This window comes from Nomascus leucogenys, unplaced genomic scaffold, assembly GCF_006542625.1.
Source record: "Nomascus leucogenys isolate Asia unplaced genomic scaffold, Asia_NLE_v1 000717F_115961_qpd_obj, whole genome shotgun sequence".
In the NCBI taxonomy this organism is placed as follows: Eukaryota; Metazoa; Chordata; class Mammalia; order Primates; family Hylobatidae; genus Nomascus; species Nomascus leucogenys.
The window spans coordinates 84,113-98,154 of NW_022097579.1; the positions used below are offsets into that span (position 1 = coordinate 84,113).

Sequence of the window (14,042 nt, forward strand, 5' to 3'; positions counted from 1 at the left end):
AATGATTTTGTTTACCACTCTACCTTCAGCCCTGACACAGTGCCTGGTACATAGTGGGGGTCTCCATAAATATTTGTGGAGTGAGTAACTTAATTAGTGATATAAACAACAATTGCCTAAAAGCGCGTCAAAGTGGCATAGCTGAGGGCCAGATGATAGCTGCCCTGTGAAATGAAAGGAGGGAAAACCTAGCCTGGAGTGAAAATTGTTACAATTAGCATCTTGAGGGAAAGGGCTGAGATGAAAATGAACCTAGAAGGAAGAATAGGATGTGTTCCAGAGAACACAAGAAGGATAGCACTGGCTGAAGGAATAGAATAGTGGGCACAGCAAACTTGGGTACATCAGAACACTGATGTAGTTGAATGGGGATATCTACAGGGAAGTAGGGGAATTAATATTTATATTGATATTAATCCCACTACTTTTATTTATAATATTAATATATTGCCATTACTTTTAATGGCAAAAACTGCAATTACTTTGGCACCAACCTAATAAATAGGTCAAATTTAGACAAGGGAGCTTAACTTTTAGCTTTAGGTCCATTAAAGGCCTTTGAACAAAGTGATTATGTATACAAACCTGATATTTTGGCATCCAAACTACAAAATAGATAAAATAAAGTGTTTCATTCCTGTTATAAAGATTTCTTGGCTTTACCAAAAGATTATGAAAGGGTTATTTTAAATAACATCACTTTGGGTAGATTAAAATGTTTGTTTATAACTAAAATAGTTTGGATGCCACTTAGCTAAAAAGATTTATTCAGCAAAAGAAAATAAAAGGCAAATAATTAAAGAGCAGAAAAACATTAAGATAAAATAACACTGCAATCATCATGCATGAAATTGACATCTGTGATTTGGTTTACAAAATTTTAGTCTGCATAAAATTGTTCAGGACCACCTCTACTGCTTTTGGTAAAATGTCTTTTGGATTCTAAAACGTCACTGAAGAAGAATATTCCAGAATATCTTTATTTTAAAAAGTACAGTCAATCAGCAGCTCAGATGCCAGCTATCTTGTCCTTCAAATAAAATTGGTAGTGAGATATCCAGCTTCCTCCCACTTTCCCTGGGGATGGCAGGGGGTGGCTTTCACCTAGTGATTCCTCTCTTGAGTGTCTTTTGCAGTCTTGCAGAGCTGTCCATTCTTTAGAACGCTGCACTTCCCCAAATGTAGACCATGCAGAAACTTTATTTAAAATAAACAAAAATGTGTGAAGGAAAGGAATTATTAACACTCACCAAACCTGACGTTCCCATTGCCTAAAGAAAAATCATTCCACTATTAAACTCTCAACAGAGTTCCCTATATGGCACACCAACTCCTGTGTTCTTGATTCTCAGACCAATGTGCCCTGGAGAGCAGTTCTTCTTTCCAGCCTCACACAGCATGGCTCCACCCCACTTCAGAGAAACCTTTTCCCTTGCTCAGAGCTCAGGCCCACCTGCATTCACTCCCAGCAGTAAATTTCCTCAAGTTTAGGTTATTCAGGCTAGATCAAAATAAGAACAGTCAGAGCTCATCTTTCATGGTATGGAAACAATCATGAAGTAATTCACTAATGAACCTACTACTTACAATATTCGTCCCTATTCAAATAGTCTTTCTTGCATTACACATTTGTAGATTAGCCTCTTGCAGATGATCAGATATTGTAAATATCTGGAAATACATGGCCAAGTCATTGCAAATTGAAATTTTAAATATCTGGAAAAATGCAGAATTTCATCAAGTTCATGAAAATGTGTTGAGAACTTTGTTAGAATCATAGACTGACAAATGAGAGTGAGGTGAGTTGGTACTGTTAACCGCAGAAAATGGACAAGAAGTGGTGGCACAAGAGGTACATCCTTAGCCATTTACATGCAAAAACTTAGGGAGGCCTGGAGACAGCTGAATAAGTTTTGCAAAAATGATCTTCATTATGATTGTGCTTTGAAAGTCAAACTAGAACTGAAGAAAATTACATTTACTGTCATACCACTTCGTTAGAATATTTATGCCTTAAAAAATCAACACTAGATTCCTTCTTTATTATTCTAAAAATTAGCATATAGCTCTAGTTTTAATTAAATTGTGTTTAAAAATAGAAATCAGCTGTTTGTACAACAGCTCCATGTAGGACCACCATGGAGCCCGTCTCCCTGGGCTTCAGCTTCCCCTCTCCAGTGGGTGCTGGGAGGGGCTTCTTCTGTGACCTGGGCTGGTGACTGGTGCTATGTAGTGAGAAGCCCTGCAGGGCAGCCTCACCAGCCCAGGGTGGCCCTGCCCAGCCCCAGTCAGTGAAGAGGAGCTTCCAAACACATACATCCTGATGCTGTGCCCATCTTCCCTGAATGCACTGGGCACCTGCCTGGTAGCTCCCCATTTCTCACTAGGGGCTAAATGGCAAGAGGTGATGTTGGCATGTTAGGATCTGGCTACAACGATGCTGGGCCGTGCTGTGACAGCTGTGGGAACGCCTCTGACTGCACTGTCACTAACACACAGCTCTGCAGTAGAGCTATTTACATGAGGGAAGTCCAGGAAATTCACTTTTTCCCAATGCCCACCACCCAAGATTATTCTCCTCTCTAGCAATGTAATAATGTTCACTGGAAAGTAATGCTAGTCATAATTCTTGTTTTATTTTTCTGAAAATCATAGTTTATGGAGGAAACTCCTGATTAAAGCCATGTCAGGAGCCCGTCCGAGGATACGACAGTTGATATACCTCCTTTTCATTTCACACAGGGTCTTGCTTTGTCACCCAGGCTGCAGTGCAGTGCTGTGAATCATGGCTCACTGCAGCCTTGACCTCCTAGGCTCAAATGATCCTCCCACCTCGGCCTCCTGAGTAGCTGGGACCACAGGGACATGCCACCACATCTGGCTAATTTTTGCATTTTTTGTAGAGACGAGGTCTCACCATGTTGTCCAGACTGGTCTTAGACTCCTGGGCTCAAGTGATCCCCTTGCCTTGGCCTCCCATAGTGTTAAGATTACAGGTGTGAGCCATGGCACCCAACGATAACCCTTCTTTTTATTGGCAAGAAAGATCTTTCCCCTTGTCAACAACTTCCAGGCCCATCAAGGAAAACAGGTGGCAAGACTACCTCAAATGACTCTCAACTCTCCTCCTGGAGTGTGGCCCTTCTGGGGAAGTGACTGACTTTAACTAGAGGAGGCACCCTGGCATGCAGACCTGATTGGGGTGATAAGGCAAGGCTCCCACACCTGGAGGAAGGTGGTCTGGATCTAGAAGCCAGGGAGGGTCAGGGTGCTTTCCTTGTTGTGTAGCTCAGAAAGCGGCTACTGACACCAAAGCACATCATGTTAGTTTCGAGGTTTGCTCCCCAGGGAGAAATTCCTGCCAGCTCGGGGGGGACCCACGCACAAGAGCTTTGCCACATCCAGCGCGTCCATGGGGTCCACGTCCCTCAGTCCAGCATCCCCTGCACCCAGCAGGCTGCCAGGCACGTAGTAGGTGCTGAGCAAGTGTTTGTTGAACTGGATGGCCAAGGGCTTCCCCTCGCTGTGCAGCCTCTGGTGCTCAGTGAGGTGCGAGTTCCAGTTGAACATCTCCCCACATTCCTCACACTTAAACGACTTCTCCCCGGAGTGGATTTTCTGATGTTTAATGAGACAGTGGTTCTGGCTGAAGGCTCTGCCGCACTCGCTGCACTTGTAGGGCTTCTCACCGGTGTGGATGCGCTGGTGCACGATGACGGACGAGTGGCAGCTGAAGGCCTTCCAACACTGGCTGCAGTCGAAGGGCTTCTCGCCTGTGTGGATGCGCCGGTGCACGATGAGGTAGGCGTGGGAGCTGAAGGCTTTGCCGCACTCGTTGCACTTGAAGGGCTTCTCGCCGCTGTGGATGCGCCTGTGCACGAGCAGGTACGCGTGGCAGCTGAAGCCCTTCCAGTAGTCGGCGCACTTGAAGGGCTTCTCGCCCGTGTGCGTCCTCTGGTGGAGGGTGAGGCGCGAGCGGCTGTTGAAGGCCTTCTCGCAGTCGCTGCACTAGAAGGGCTTGACTCCGCTGTGGATCTTCTCGTGCACGGTGAGGGACGAGTGGCAGGTGAAGGCCTTGCCGCAGGAGCCGCACTGGTAGGGCTTCTCGCCCATGTGGATGCGGTGGTGGCGTGTGAGGTGTGTACGCTGGTTGAAGGCCTTGCCGCACTCGCCGCAGCGGTAGGGCTTCTCGCCCGTGTGCACCCGCAGGTGCATGCTGAGCAGCGAGCTGCAGCTGAAGGCCTTCTCGCAGGCGCTGCACTTGTAGGGCCGCTCGCCCGTGTGGATGCGCTGGTGCACGTTGAGGGACGAGTGGCAGCTGAAGGCCTTCCCGCACTCGCCGCAGAAGAACGGCTTCTCGCCGGTGTGGATGCGCCGATGCTCCAGAAGGTTGGTGCTCCAGGCGAAGGCCTTGCCGCATTCATAGCACTTGTAAGCCTTCTCCGGGCTGTGCCAGCGCAGGTGCAGCGTGAGGGAGGAGCTCTGGCGGAACGCCTTCCCGCACTCGCCGCACGCGAACTCGCCCTCCCCGGCGCCCGCCCCGCGCTGCCGGCGCGCCTGGGGGAACTTTTCTGGATCACTTGGCGTGGAGGCGTTTTCCCCTGCACACAGTCTCGCGGGGGACTTGGTTCTGCCCTCCGTGGCCTGGTCGTTCTTGCGTGTGTCCAGCAAGGGTCCCCCCTCGGGAACACGTTGCTGGGAGAAGAGGGGACACCTGAGGGGGAATTCCTCTTCAGGGACTTCTCAGACCCTGGCAGGTGCGGGCGCCCAGGGCGCAGCCTGACTCCTCTGCAGAGCACCTGCCTGGAGCCCCCACGCCTGAGCCCCGCCCAGGGGCCGCTCCATGATGGGCTCCTGGGCCGCTTCTTCTTTGCAAATGCCCTGCTGTTGAGAGGGCACCGCCTTCAGCTCCCATTCTGTAAGATATTGAAAATGATTTTCTGTCAGCAAGCGGAAATCTTACCTAGAATTCAGATTTGAGAATTGACCTGGAGATGCAGATACGCCCAGAAAAGAGAGGAGAGGCCACGAGGGCCAAGGCTGGAAGGCGCAGGCAGAGAGAAGGGAGAGCCCAGGATGAGATGGGCAAGCAAGAGCGGGAAGAAGGGAGAGGAGGAACACGGAAGGAGCTACCAGAGAGCGAAGACCGGGAGAGGCGGAGAAGCCAAGGGAATCCCCGAAGGAGCAGCTACAAGCACCAAGGGGGCTGAGAAAGGGGCAAGCTTGGGAGCTGGTGATGAGGATGCCATTCATTCACAGACACGTCGGCTGACCGACTGCTCTGTGTCAATACCATGGCAGGTGCTCTCAATACACAGGACAAATACATGTTTTTTCTTTGTTTGTTTGTTTTGAGACCGAATCTCGCTCTGTCGCCCGGGCCGGAGTGCAGTGGCGCGATCTCGGCTCACTGCAAGCTCCGCCTCCCAGGTTCACGCCATTCTCCGGCCTCAGCCTCCCGAGTAGCTAGGACTAATAAATGAATTAAAAATTGTCTGTGGTGCCAAAAGGAAAAAAGGGCCCCCCACACCCCAGCGCTTCCCTTTAGAACACTGGGAATTGCAAATGCTTTCTCCGTCTCAAGGCCCATGCAAACCTTTTCAGAAGCAAAATGAGCCTAGTCCAAGAGTTGAGTCCAAGATGTAACTTCCTGCTTGTCAAAAAGATACAAGAGGCTGGGCGCGGCGGCTCATGCCTGTAATCCCAGCACTTTGGGAGGTCAAGGTGGGCGGATCACTTGAGCCCAGACCAAGACCAGCCTGGGCAACACAGTGAGACCCCTCTACAAAAAATACAAAATTAGCCAGGAATGATGGTACCTGTCTATAGTCCCAGCTACTCAGGAGGCTGAGGTGGGAGGATCACCTGAGCCTAGGGAGGTTGAGGCTTCGAGCTATGATCATGCAACCGCACCCCAGCCTGAGCAATAGAGGGAGACCCTGTCTCAAAAAACAAACAAACAAACAAAAAACCCAAAAAGCTGTACTCTTCCTTTAGGTGAAGACAGCTGCCCTGTGTGCTGGGTTGGATCTGTCTCCCCTGTCAAAGGGGGAGGTTTCTTTCTCTCCTGCACGCCACATCTGGTTAAACACTTATTCAATAAGAAGGCTTTCTTTCTTTTCTATCTCTATAGCAAGGTTTTCTGAGCTGGCAGGAGATTTTATTTCTAATTCTGTCCTCCCAAGGCTTAAAAGGGAGCAGTGTAGCGCAGTGGGCAGAGCGGCATGGTGGTGCTGCCTGTGGCCCCAACCCATCCAGAAGAGCAGGGCAAATGGAACTGGCCAAGGCACACATGGCAGGTAGCCAGGTGGAGAGCGAACAGCATGTGCAGAAGCTCAGAGGTGAGACAGTAAGATGAAGACAAGACACGCAGAGGCAGGAAGGCTGAGAAGTGACCCTGGCAAGGTGGATGGGTTCGAGGTGACCAGATGCCTGACTCAGAGGGCAGCTGGGGAAGAAAGGCCTTTTGCACAGAGGCTGACGTGATCATATGGTGTCTTGGTGGGGGGTGGGGGAAGCAGAGGGTGGGGACAGAGTCTCACTGTGTTGTCCAGGCTGCAGTGCAGGGGTGCAATCACGGCTCACTGCAGCCTCCAACTCCTGGGCTCAAGCGATCCTCCCGCCTTGGCCTCCCAAACTGCTGGGATTAGATGTGTGAGTCCCTGTGCCTGGCATAATGGTTTGTCTTGAAGGTGGCTTTGGTGGTGTGTAAGGAGGTTGGAGCGAGCAGTTAGGGAGGCCAGTTAGGGAGGCCATCTGAATAATTCAGGTGAAAAATGGCAACTTCAGACAGGAACCAAGGCTATGAAAATGAACAGGAAGCAGCAGATCTGAGAGCCATTTAGGTGCTAAAACTGACGGCCCTAGCTGTTGACTGAAGATGGCAAGAGAGGAAATGGGGGAGAGGATGAGACCTCAGCAAACACCCAAGCCTGGGTGGATGGTAGAAGCTTTTACAAAGACAGGGACGGGAGGAGGAAGGGCCAGTTCCAAGTCTGGCTTTAGACACGCAAGCAGAGGCCCACGAGATGGTCAATGACACAGGGCTGCAGCTCAGCTGGTGTCACTATAGTGTAGACCACGTGCACACCAAGTGAGAGGTAAGAGTCTAGGGAAGGTGCACAGAGCAGAGAGAAGAGGCCCAGGCCAGAAAAAAGTTGTTTTGGCAGCAATAGGGCCAACAACACAGCAGAGCACATTCATCTAAGGGATACTGTGCAATCAGTAAACATCACGTGAGGACGCTCACTATGCCATGGCCAGTGCGGTAGCCAGACTCCGGCGTGAGTGCTGTGCTTCCGAGGGTGCATAAGGCTTTATTTATTTATTTTTTTGAGATGAGTTTAGCTCTGTCACACAGGCTGGAGTGCAATGGTGCAATCATGGCTCACTGCAACCTCTGCCTCCCGGGTTCAAGCAATTCTCCTGCCTAAGCCTCCAGAGTAGCTGGGATGACAGGCCCCACCACTGCACCCAGCTAATTTTTTTTTTTTTTTTTGAGATGGAGTTTTACTCTTGTTACCCAGGCTGGAGTGCAATAGCGTGATCTCAGCTCACCACAACCTCTACCTCCCGGGTTCAAGCGATTCTCCTGCCTTAGCCTCCCAAATAGCTGGGATTACAGGCATGCGCCACATGCCCGGCTAATTTTGTAATTTTAGTAGAGACGGGGTTTCTCTATGTTTGGTCAGGCTGGTCTCGAACTCCTGACCTCAGGTGATCTGCCTGCCTTGGCCTCCCAAAGTGTTGGGATTACAGGTGTGAGCCATCACGCCTGGCCACGTGTAGCTTTACAAAAGTCTATCCGCACACAGAGGAAGGGCCCAGAGGAATCAGTGACATGGTCAGTTATTAGAGAACAGTTATCTCTAGGTGGAAAGATTATGCAGGATTTCAATAACCTTTCAGCCTCATTTTCAGTATATTCATCTACGAATCAAACAAAAATAGGAATTTTTTGAAACCTGTAATTTTGTTAAAGAGGACAAAGCAAGCATCAGAGGCTGGGGTGAGAAATACAGACCAGAAAGCTGGGGCTGCAGCCGCTGTTGCAGGTTGGGGCTGGGTGGTGTGTGGCAGCGGAGGGGGATGGAGGAGGGGCCGCCCTCCCCGACCCCCGTGTTCTGTGCTCCACAGCTTATCGGCTGCCTTTCCCACAGAAAGGTGTTTCTCAAGCTTTCTAGACACCTAACATGCTCAGCAGTCACTGTCCAATAAATTAAGCCGAAATAATTTAATTCACTTATTCATCAACCAACTCAGAAGAGAAGTCTACAAAAAGAATGTTGGAAAAGAAAAACAGACTACCTTCTGCTCCAGACCCACCCCAGTCCCCTTTCCCTCATGGAGGGCTGCCATCTTGGCCACAGCCCGGAAGCCCTCGCTGACATTGACCCTGACCCTGACGCTGGCCCCGACCCTGACGCTGATGCTGACCCTGATGCTGATGCTGACTCTGACCCTGACGCTGATGATGGCCCTGACGCTGATGATGGCACTGGCCCTGATGCTGATGATTGCCCTGACCCTGACACTGATCAATGCCAGCTGCCCCTCCCCTGGTGGCCCCCTGCCCCGAATCCCACACCCCCAGCTGCCTAGCCAACACCACTGGCTCAATATTTCTATTCCTGCCTCCCCACCCCCATCAGCAAGTGGCCATTTGGTCCCAGTGGCCAGGTTTGTTCCCTGTTGTATCCCAGAATAGGTCTCAGCACACAGGCAGTGCTCAGTATGTGCTGAAGGGAGGCGGGTGGGAGGGTCTGGCGGGGGACCTGAAAAGGACAGATGGAGCCAGGGCAAACTGAGGGAGGAAAATAGGGGCCATAGGAGGAGGTGCCGCCAGGGGTGCTAGGGCTGGCACCCTTCCACCTGTGCCTCTGCTCACCTGGACAGGGCCCTCCAGGGACTTCCCTCTGCATGCTCCATGGCTCCTCGCCTCGTTCCAGATGAGAGATCACATCTGGCTTGTGCAGTGGAGGTCCTGCTCCTGGAGAGAAAGTGGGCTGGGCATGCTGCGGCTCTCCAGGCCCAGTCGACCTTACAGGCCACCCCCTAACAAGGACCATGCCTGTGAAGTGGACACCCTCTCTGGGAACAGGAGGTCCTCTAGGCCAAAAGCGGTGAGGGTCTCAGATTGGAACCCAAATCCCAGTGTATACTCTGAAGACCCCACGTGTGCTGACGTCCTTACTTCATTGCTGGAGGACCGTTCCAGAGCCAGCTGGGCTCCAGGGTCCCACCTTCTTCTCTTCTCTCCCTGCCCCCATCCCAGGACCAGGGGAAACACCAAGCAAGGATGCTACCAGCTCCCACGCTGTCCCCTGGGGACTTCTGGCGTGGTCGAGGCCCCTGGCCATGAGTGCCCCAAGGCACAGGCCTTGCTTCCCACCCCATGACATATCTGACACCAGGGCCGGCACTGAAGGGATCCTCCTTAATATCTACCATGCAGAAGAAGGCTGACAGCAGACGCCCAGCCTGGGGCTGGGGGGATCTTACCTAGGGCAAGAAGGTTCTGGGGGTTCTCCAACATCACATCCTGGTACAAGGCCCTCTGAGCGGAGTCTAGTTGACCCCACTCCTCCTGGGTGAAGTCCACAGCCACATCCTTGAAACTCACTGATTCCTGAAATGACATATAGGTTCTCACTCACCCAGGACTGATTCTGTGTCCATGGTTCCAAAGGAGCCAGAGATTGATTAAGGACCCTACAAGTAAAGGGTTAACCTCAGGTGACCTTCTCCCATGCCAGAAGGTTGTGCTGTAGACACTGACCATGACTGAATTTGGGGACCAGGGGCAGGGAGGGGGCTGGGAATTGGCATGCATTCCCACACCACCTTCTAGACTGGGAAAGCAGGTCTGAATAGACACCACTGGACCCTGGCAACTTGAGGTGGGACCCAGGGACTGTACATGGCTGTTGTATCAGGCTCTAAGTCCTGGGAGAGAGGCTATGCTTCCTGGGGCCAAGAATTTCAAACTTAAAAATTTGAGAGAATATTAATAGTACAAAAATCCCATCAACTCTATTCAAAGCTCACTAATGCAAAAGGATCCGAACCCAGACTAGAAACCGTTATTACACTCTAAGGAAGGAAACCTTGTATATATCAGCAAGTTCTGTGCCCCAAGGGACCAAGAGAGCCTACCTGCAGTCCTCACCTGACTGCCTTCCAATCCTTCCTGCCTGCTCCCCCTGGGCCTGGGCATCCTGGCCACCACCCAACTCCAGACTTGCTTTGATCCTTGAAAGGATCAAATAGATGCCAAGTAATTTCACTACATCCCAGAACAAATCCCAGAAACACGGAATTCCAAAAACCTACTCAACCAAGTAAAATTCACAATGTCCAGCATCCAATCAAATAACTAAAAGGTGAAAAATATTAATGAAATCAGAGGAATTAAGAGTATATTAGAACAGTATGTGTTTACCTCAAAAGAAGTCATTCAGGGAGGAAACGAGAAACAAAAAAGACATAAGACATAGAAAACTAACAGCAAGGCCGGGTGGGGTGGCTCACACCTATAATCCCAGCACTTGGGAGGCCAAGGCAGCAGGTCACCTGAGGTCAGGAGAATTGCTTGAACCCAGGAGGTGGAGGTTGCAGTGAGCCAAGATTGCGCCACTGCACTCCAGCCTGGGTGACAAGAGTGAAACTCTGTCAAAAAAAAAAAAAGGGACATGTAAATCCAACCATATTAATAATTACACTAAATGCAAATAGTTTAAACACTCTAATTAAAAGGTGGAGATTGTCAAACTGAATTAAAAGAGCAAGCTCCAGAAACCCACTTTACATACAAAGATCGGTTAAAAGTGAAAGGATAGAAAAAGATAAACCCTACAAATACTAATTAAAAAAAAAAGCTGAAGTGCCTATAGTAATAGCAAAGTAGATTTCAGAGAGAGGACTATCAGAGATAAAGAGAATATTACATAATGATAAAACAGTTAATTCATTAAGAACTCATAGCAATCCTGAATATAAATGTATCTACTAAAGAGCTTCAAAATACATAATGCAAAAACTGACAGAACAATTAAAAAACACCATCATTCAACTTGACTTAACTGATATTTACATAACACTCTAACCAACAAAGGCAGAATACATATTTTTTCAAGGGCATGTGGAACATTTACCAAGATAAACCACACTCTGGGAAATAAAATAAATCTTGGTAGGTTTGAAAGACTTTAAATCATACAAAATTCGTTCTTTGACGACAATAGAATTAAATCAGAAATCCATAATAGAAAGTTATCTGGAAAATGCCCTCAATATTAGGAAATGAAACAACACATTCTGAAATAACATATGGCTGAAGAATAAATCACTAGGGAAATCAGAAGCTATTTTGAGCTGAATAAAAGTGAAAATGTAACATAACAAAAGTTGTAGGATATAGATGAGGCAGTGCTTAGAAATTTACAGCGCTGAATGCTATATGAGGAAAAAAAGGTATCAAATCAATATCTATGTTTCAATCTTAAGACACTAAAGTAAGTAAAGTAAGTTTCAATCTTAAGACACCAAGGAGATAATAAGGATCAGAAATCTATGAAATGGAAAACAGAAAATAGAGAAAAATCAACAGAGCAAAAAAATTGTTTTTTGAAAAGATCAATAAAATTGATAAACATATATTTACTATATGGCTCAGCAATTTCACACCTAGGTATTTATGCAAGAGAAATTAAAATGCACAGCCGTACGTGTACTCAAATATTTATAGCGGGTTGATTTGTAATAGCAAAAGCCTATGAGTAACTTAAGTGTCCATCAGCTGATGAATGGATAAGCAAACTGTGGAATATACATCCAATGGCGCAATGGGATGAACTGTATACCCCTCACCTCAAATTCCTATGTCTCAACCCTCGGTAACTCCGAGAGAGGTTTTTTTTTTTTTTTGAGACATGGTCTCAGTCTGTCACCCAGGCTGGAGTACAGCGTTGCAATCTCAGCTCACTGCAACCTCTGCCTCCTGGGTCCAAGAGTTCTCCTGCCTCAGCCTCCCAAGTAGCTAGGACTACAGGCATGCACCACTACGCCCAGCTAAATTTTTGTATTTTTAGTAGAGACAGGGTTTCACCATGTTGGTCAGGCTGGTCTTGAACTCCTGACCTCAAGTGATCCACCCACCTCAGCCTCCCAAAATGCTGGGATTACAGGCGTGAGCCACGGCACCCGGCCTGGAGAGAGGTTCTTTAAAGAAGTAATTCAGTTAAAATGAATTCAATACAGTGGGCCCTGATCCAATATAACTGGTGTCCTCATAAGAAGAGGAAATTTGGACACAGACATAGAGGAGGTAAGACCACGTGAAGATGCGGGGAAAAGGTGGCCATCTACAAGCCAAGGAGAGGCCTCAGAAGAAATCAACCCTGCTGACACCTTCATCTCAGACTTCTTGCCTCTGGAACCGTGAGAAAATACATTTCTGTCGTTTAAGCCCTCCTGCCATACTTTGTATGGCAGCCCTAGCAGACTAATACAAATGGAATATTACTCACCAATCAAAAGGAACAAACTACTGATTCACACAACAACATGGATAAACTCAAAAGCATATGCTAAGCGAAATAAAGCAGAGACAAAAGACCACATAGTATAAATTCCGTATGAAATCCTTAAAGAGGAAAATCTATAGCAAAACTATAGTGGTTACCAAGGGGAGAGGGGAGAGGACTGAATGCACAGGGGCAAGAGGACATTTCTGGGTCATGGAAATGTCCCGTATCATGATAGTGGTGCTGGTTACACAACTGTATACGTTTGCTCCACCTCATCAAATTGTATACTTAAAATTGCACAATTGTGCTGTATATAAATTACACCTCAATAAAACCTTACCCCCCAAAACACTGGATTTCAGATGAGGAGGCAGAGATGAGGACAAACGCTGAGAACACACCCCTAACTGAGGCATGCAGGCATGAAGGATGACGATAGCCGAGGGAAGGAGAAAATGGGCTGAAACAAGGCTCCAAGCCGGGTGTGGGGACACACACCTTGGTTCTCCAACTACTCAGGAGGCCAAGTTGGGGGATTTGCTTGAGCCCAGGAGTTGAAGGCTGCAGTGAGCTATGATTGTGCCACTGCACTCCAGCCTGGGCGACAGAGCGAGACTCCGTCTCAAAAAAAAAAAAAGAAAAAGAAAAAGAAAAAGAAAGAAAAACAAAAAAATATCTCCAGAGGCATCAGAATATGGTGCTGGCCAGTGAGGCTGTCAGAGGCTTCATGGCTTCAGTGTGGGGAGCATCAGCCAGCAAGAGTAGGTAGGGTCTGAGGCCCGCACAGGCCTTTTTGGTGGGTATTTCTGGCCACTGGGAGAAGTCCATGTCCAATGTGTCATCATTCTGCAGGGAAAGGAAGAAAAAACCCAGACAGTACGCATTGGAATCAGATGCTGATGTGGTAATGACACTAGCAGAGAAGTCAGAACAGACGACACAAGATGTCCCAGGAGACAGAACAACTTGAACTGTGAGTGTGAATGAGACTGTCAAGAGAAAATGCCAAAGGTGACGTGTACTCAGGGGGTCAACTGGTTATTCAAAGAGCTAACGAGCTAATATTTTAGGAATAGGAATAACACATGCACAAGGGCCCTACCACCTAGAGGGAGCTGCACAGACACATACAGACGTACATACATGCACACACATTTTTTTTGCTGAACCATTTGAAGGTAAGTTGCAGACATCATGATGTCTCATTCTACAGTCTTCAGCTTGTATCTCCTGTGGATATTCTCTTACATAATCACAGTAGTATTATCACACACAATAAATTTCCTATTGATGCAATATGACCTAAGATACAGCCCATTTTCAAATTTCCTCTTGTCCCAAACTGCCTTTATCAATTTTTTGGATCTATCCCCTAAGCAAGGAACATGCATTGCATTTGACTGTCAAGTTTCTTGAGGACTATAAAGCATTGTGACACACTACAGAAGTGAGGCACAGCTCACAATACACGTTTTGCAGCTGTTTCTAGCTGGCTATAATCTGCCGTCACCTCTT

The 14,042-nt window shown here is 48.2% G+C and overlaps 1 pseudogene across 1 annotated transcript; it reads right to left on the reverse strand.

Annotated features, from left to right (window-relative positions):
- Positions 1-2,628: 2,628 nt before the first annotated feature.
- On the reverse strand, positions 2,629-10,451 carry LOC100595463 (annotated as a pseudogene). The gene is made up of 3 exons (XR_004029250.1): positions 9,502-10,451; positions 8,888-8,983; positions 2,629-4,916 (listed from the first exon to the last, which is right to left on the reverse strand). The product of XR_004029250.1 is annotated as a zinc finger protein 74-like (transcript).
- Between the last annotated feature and the right edge of the window lie 3,591 nt (positions 10,452-14,042).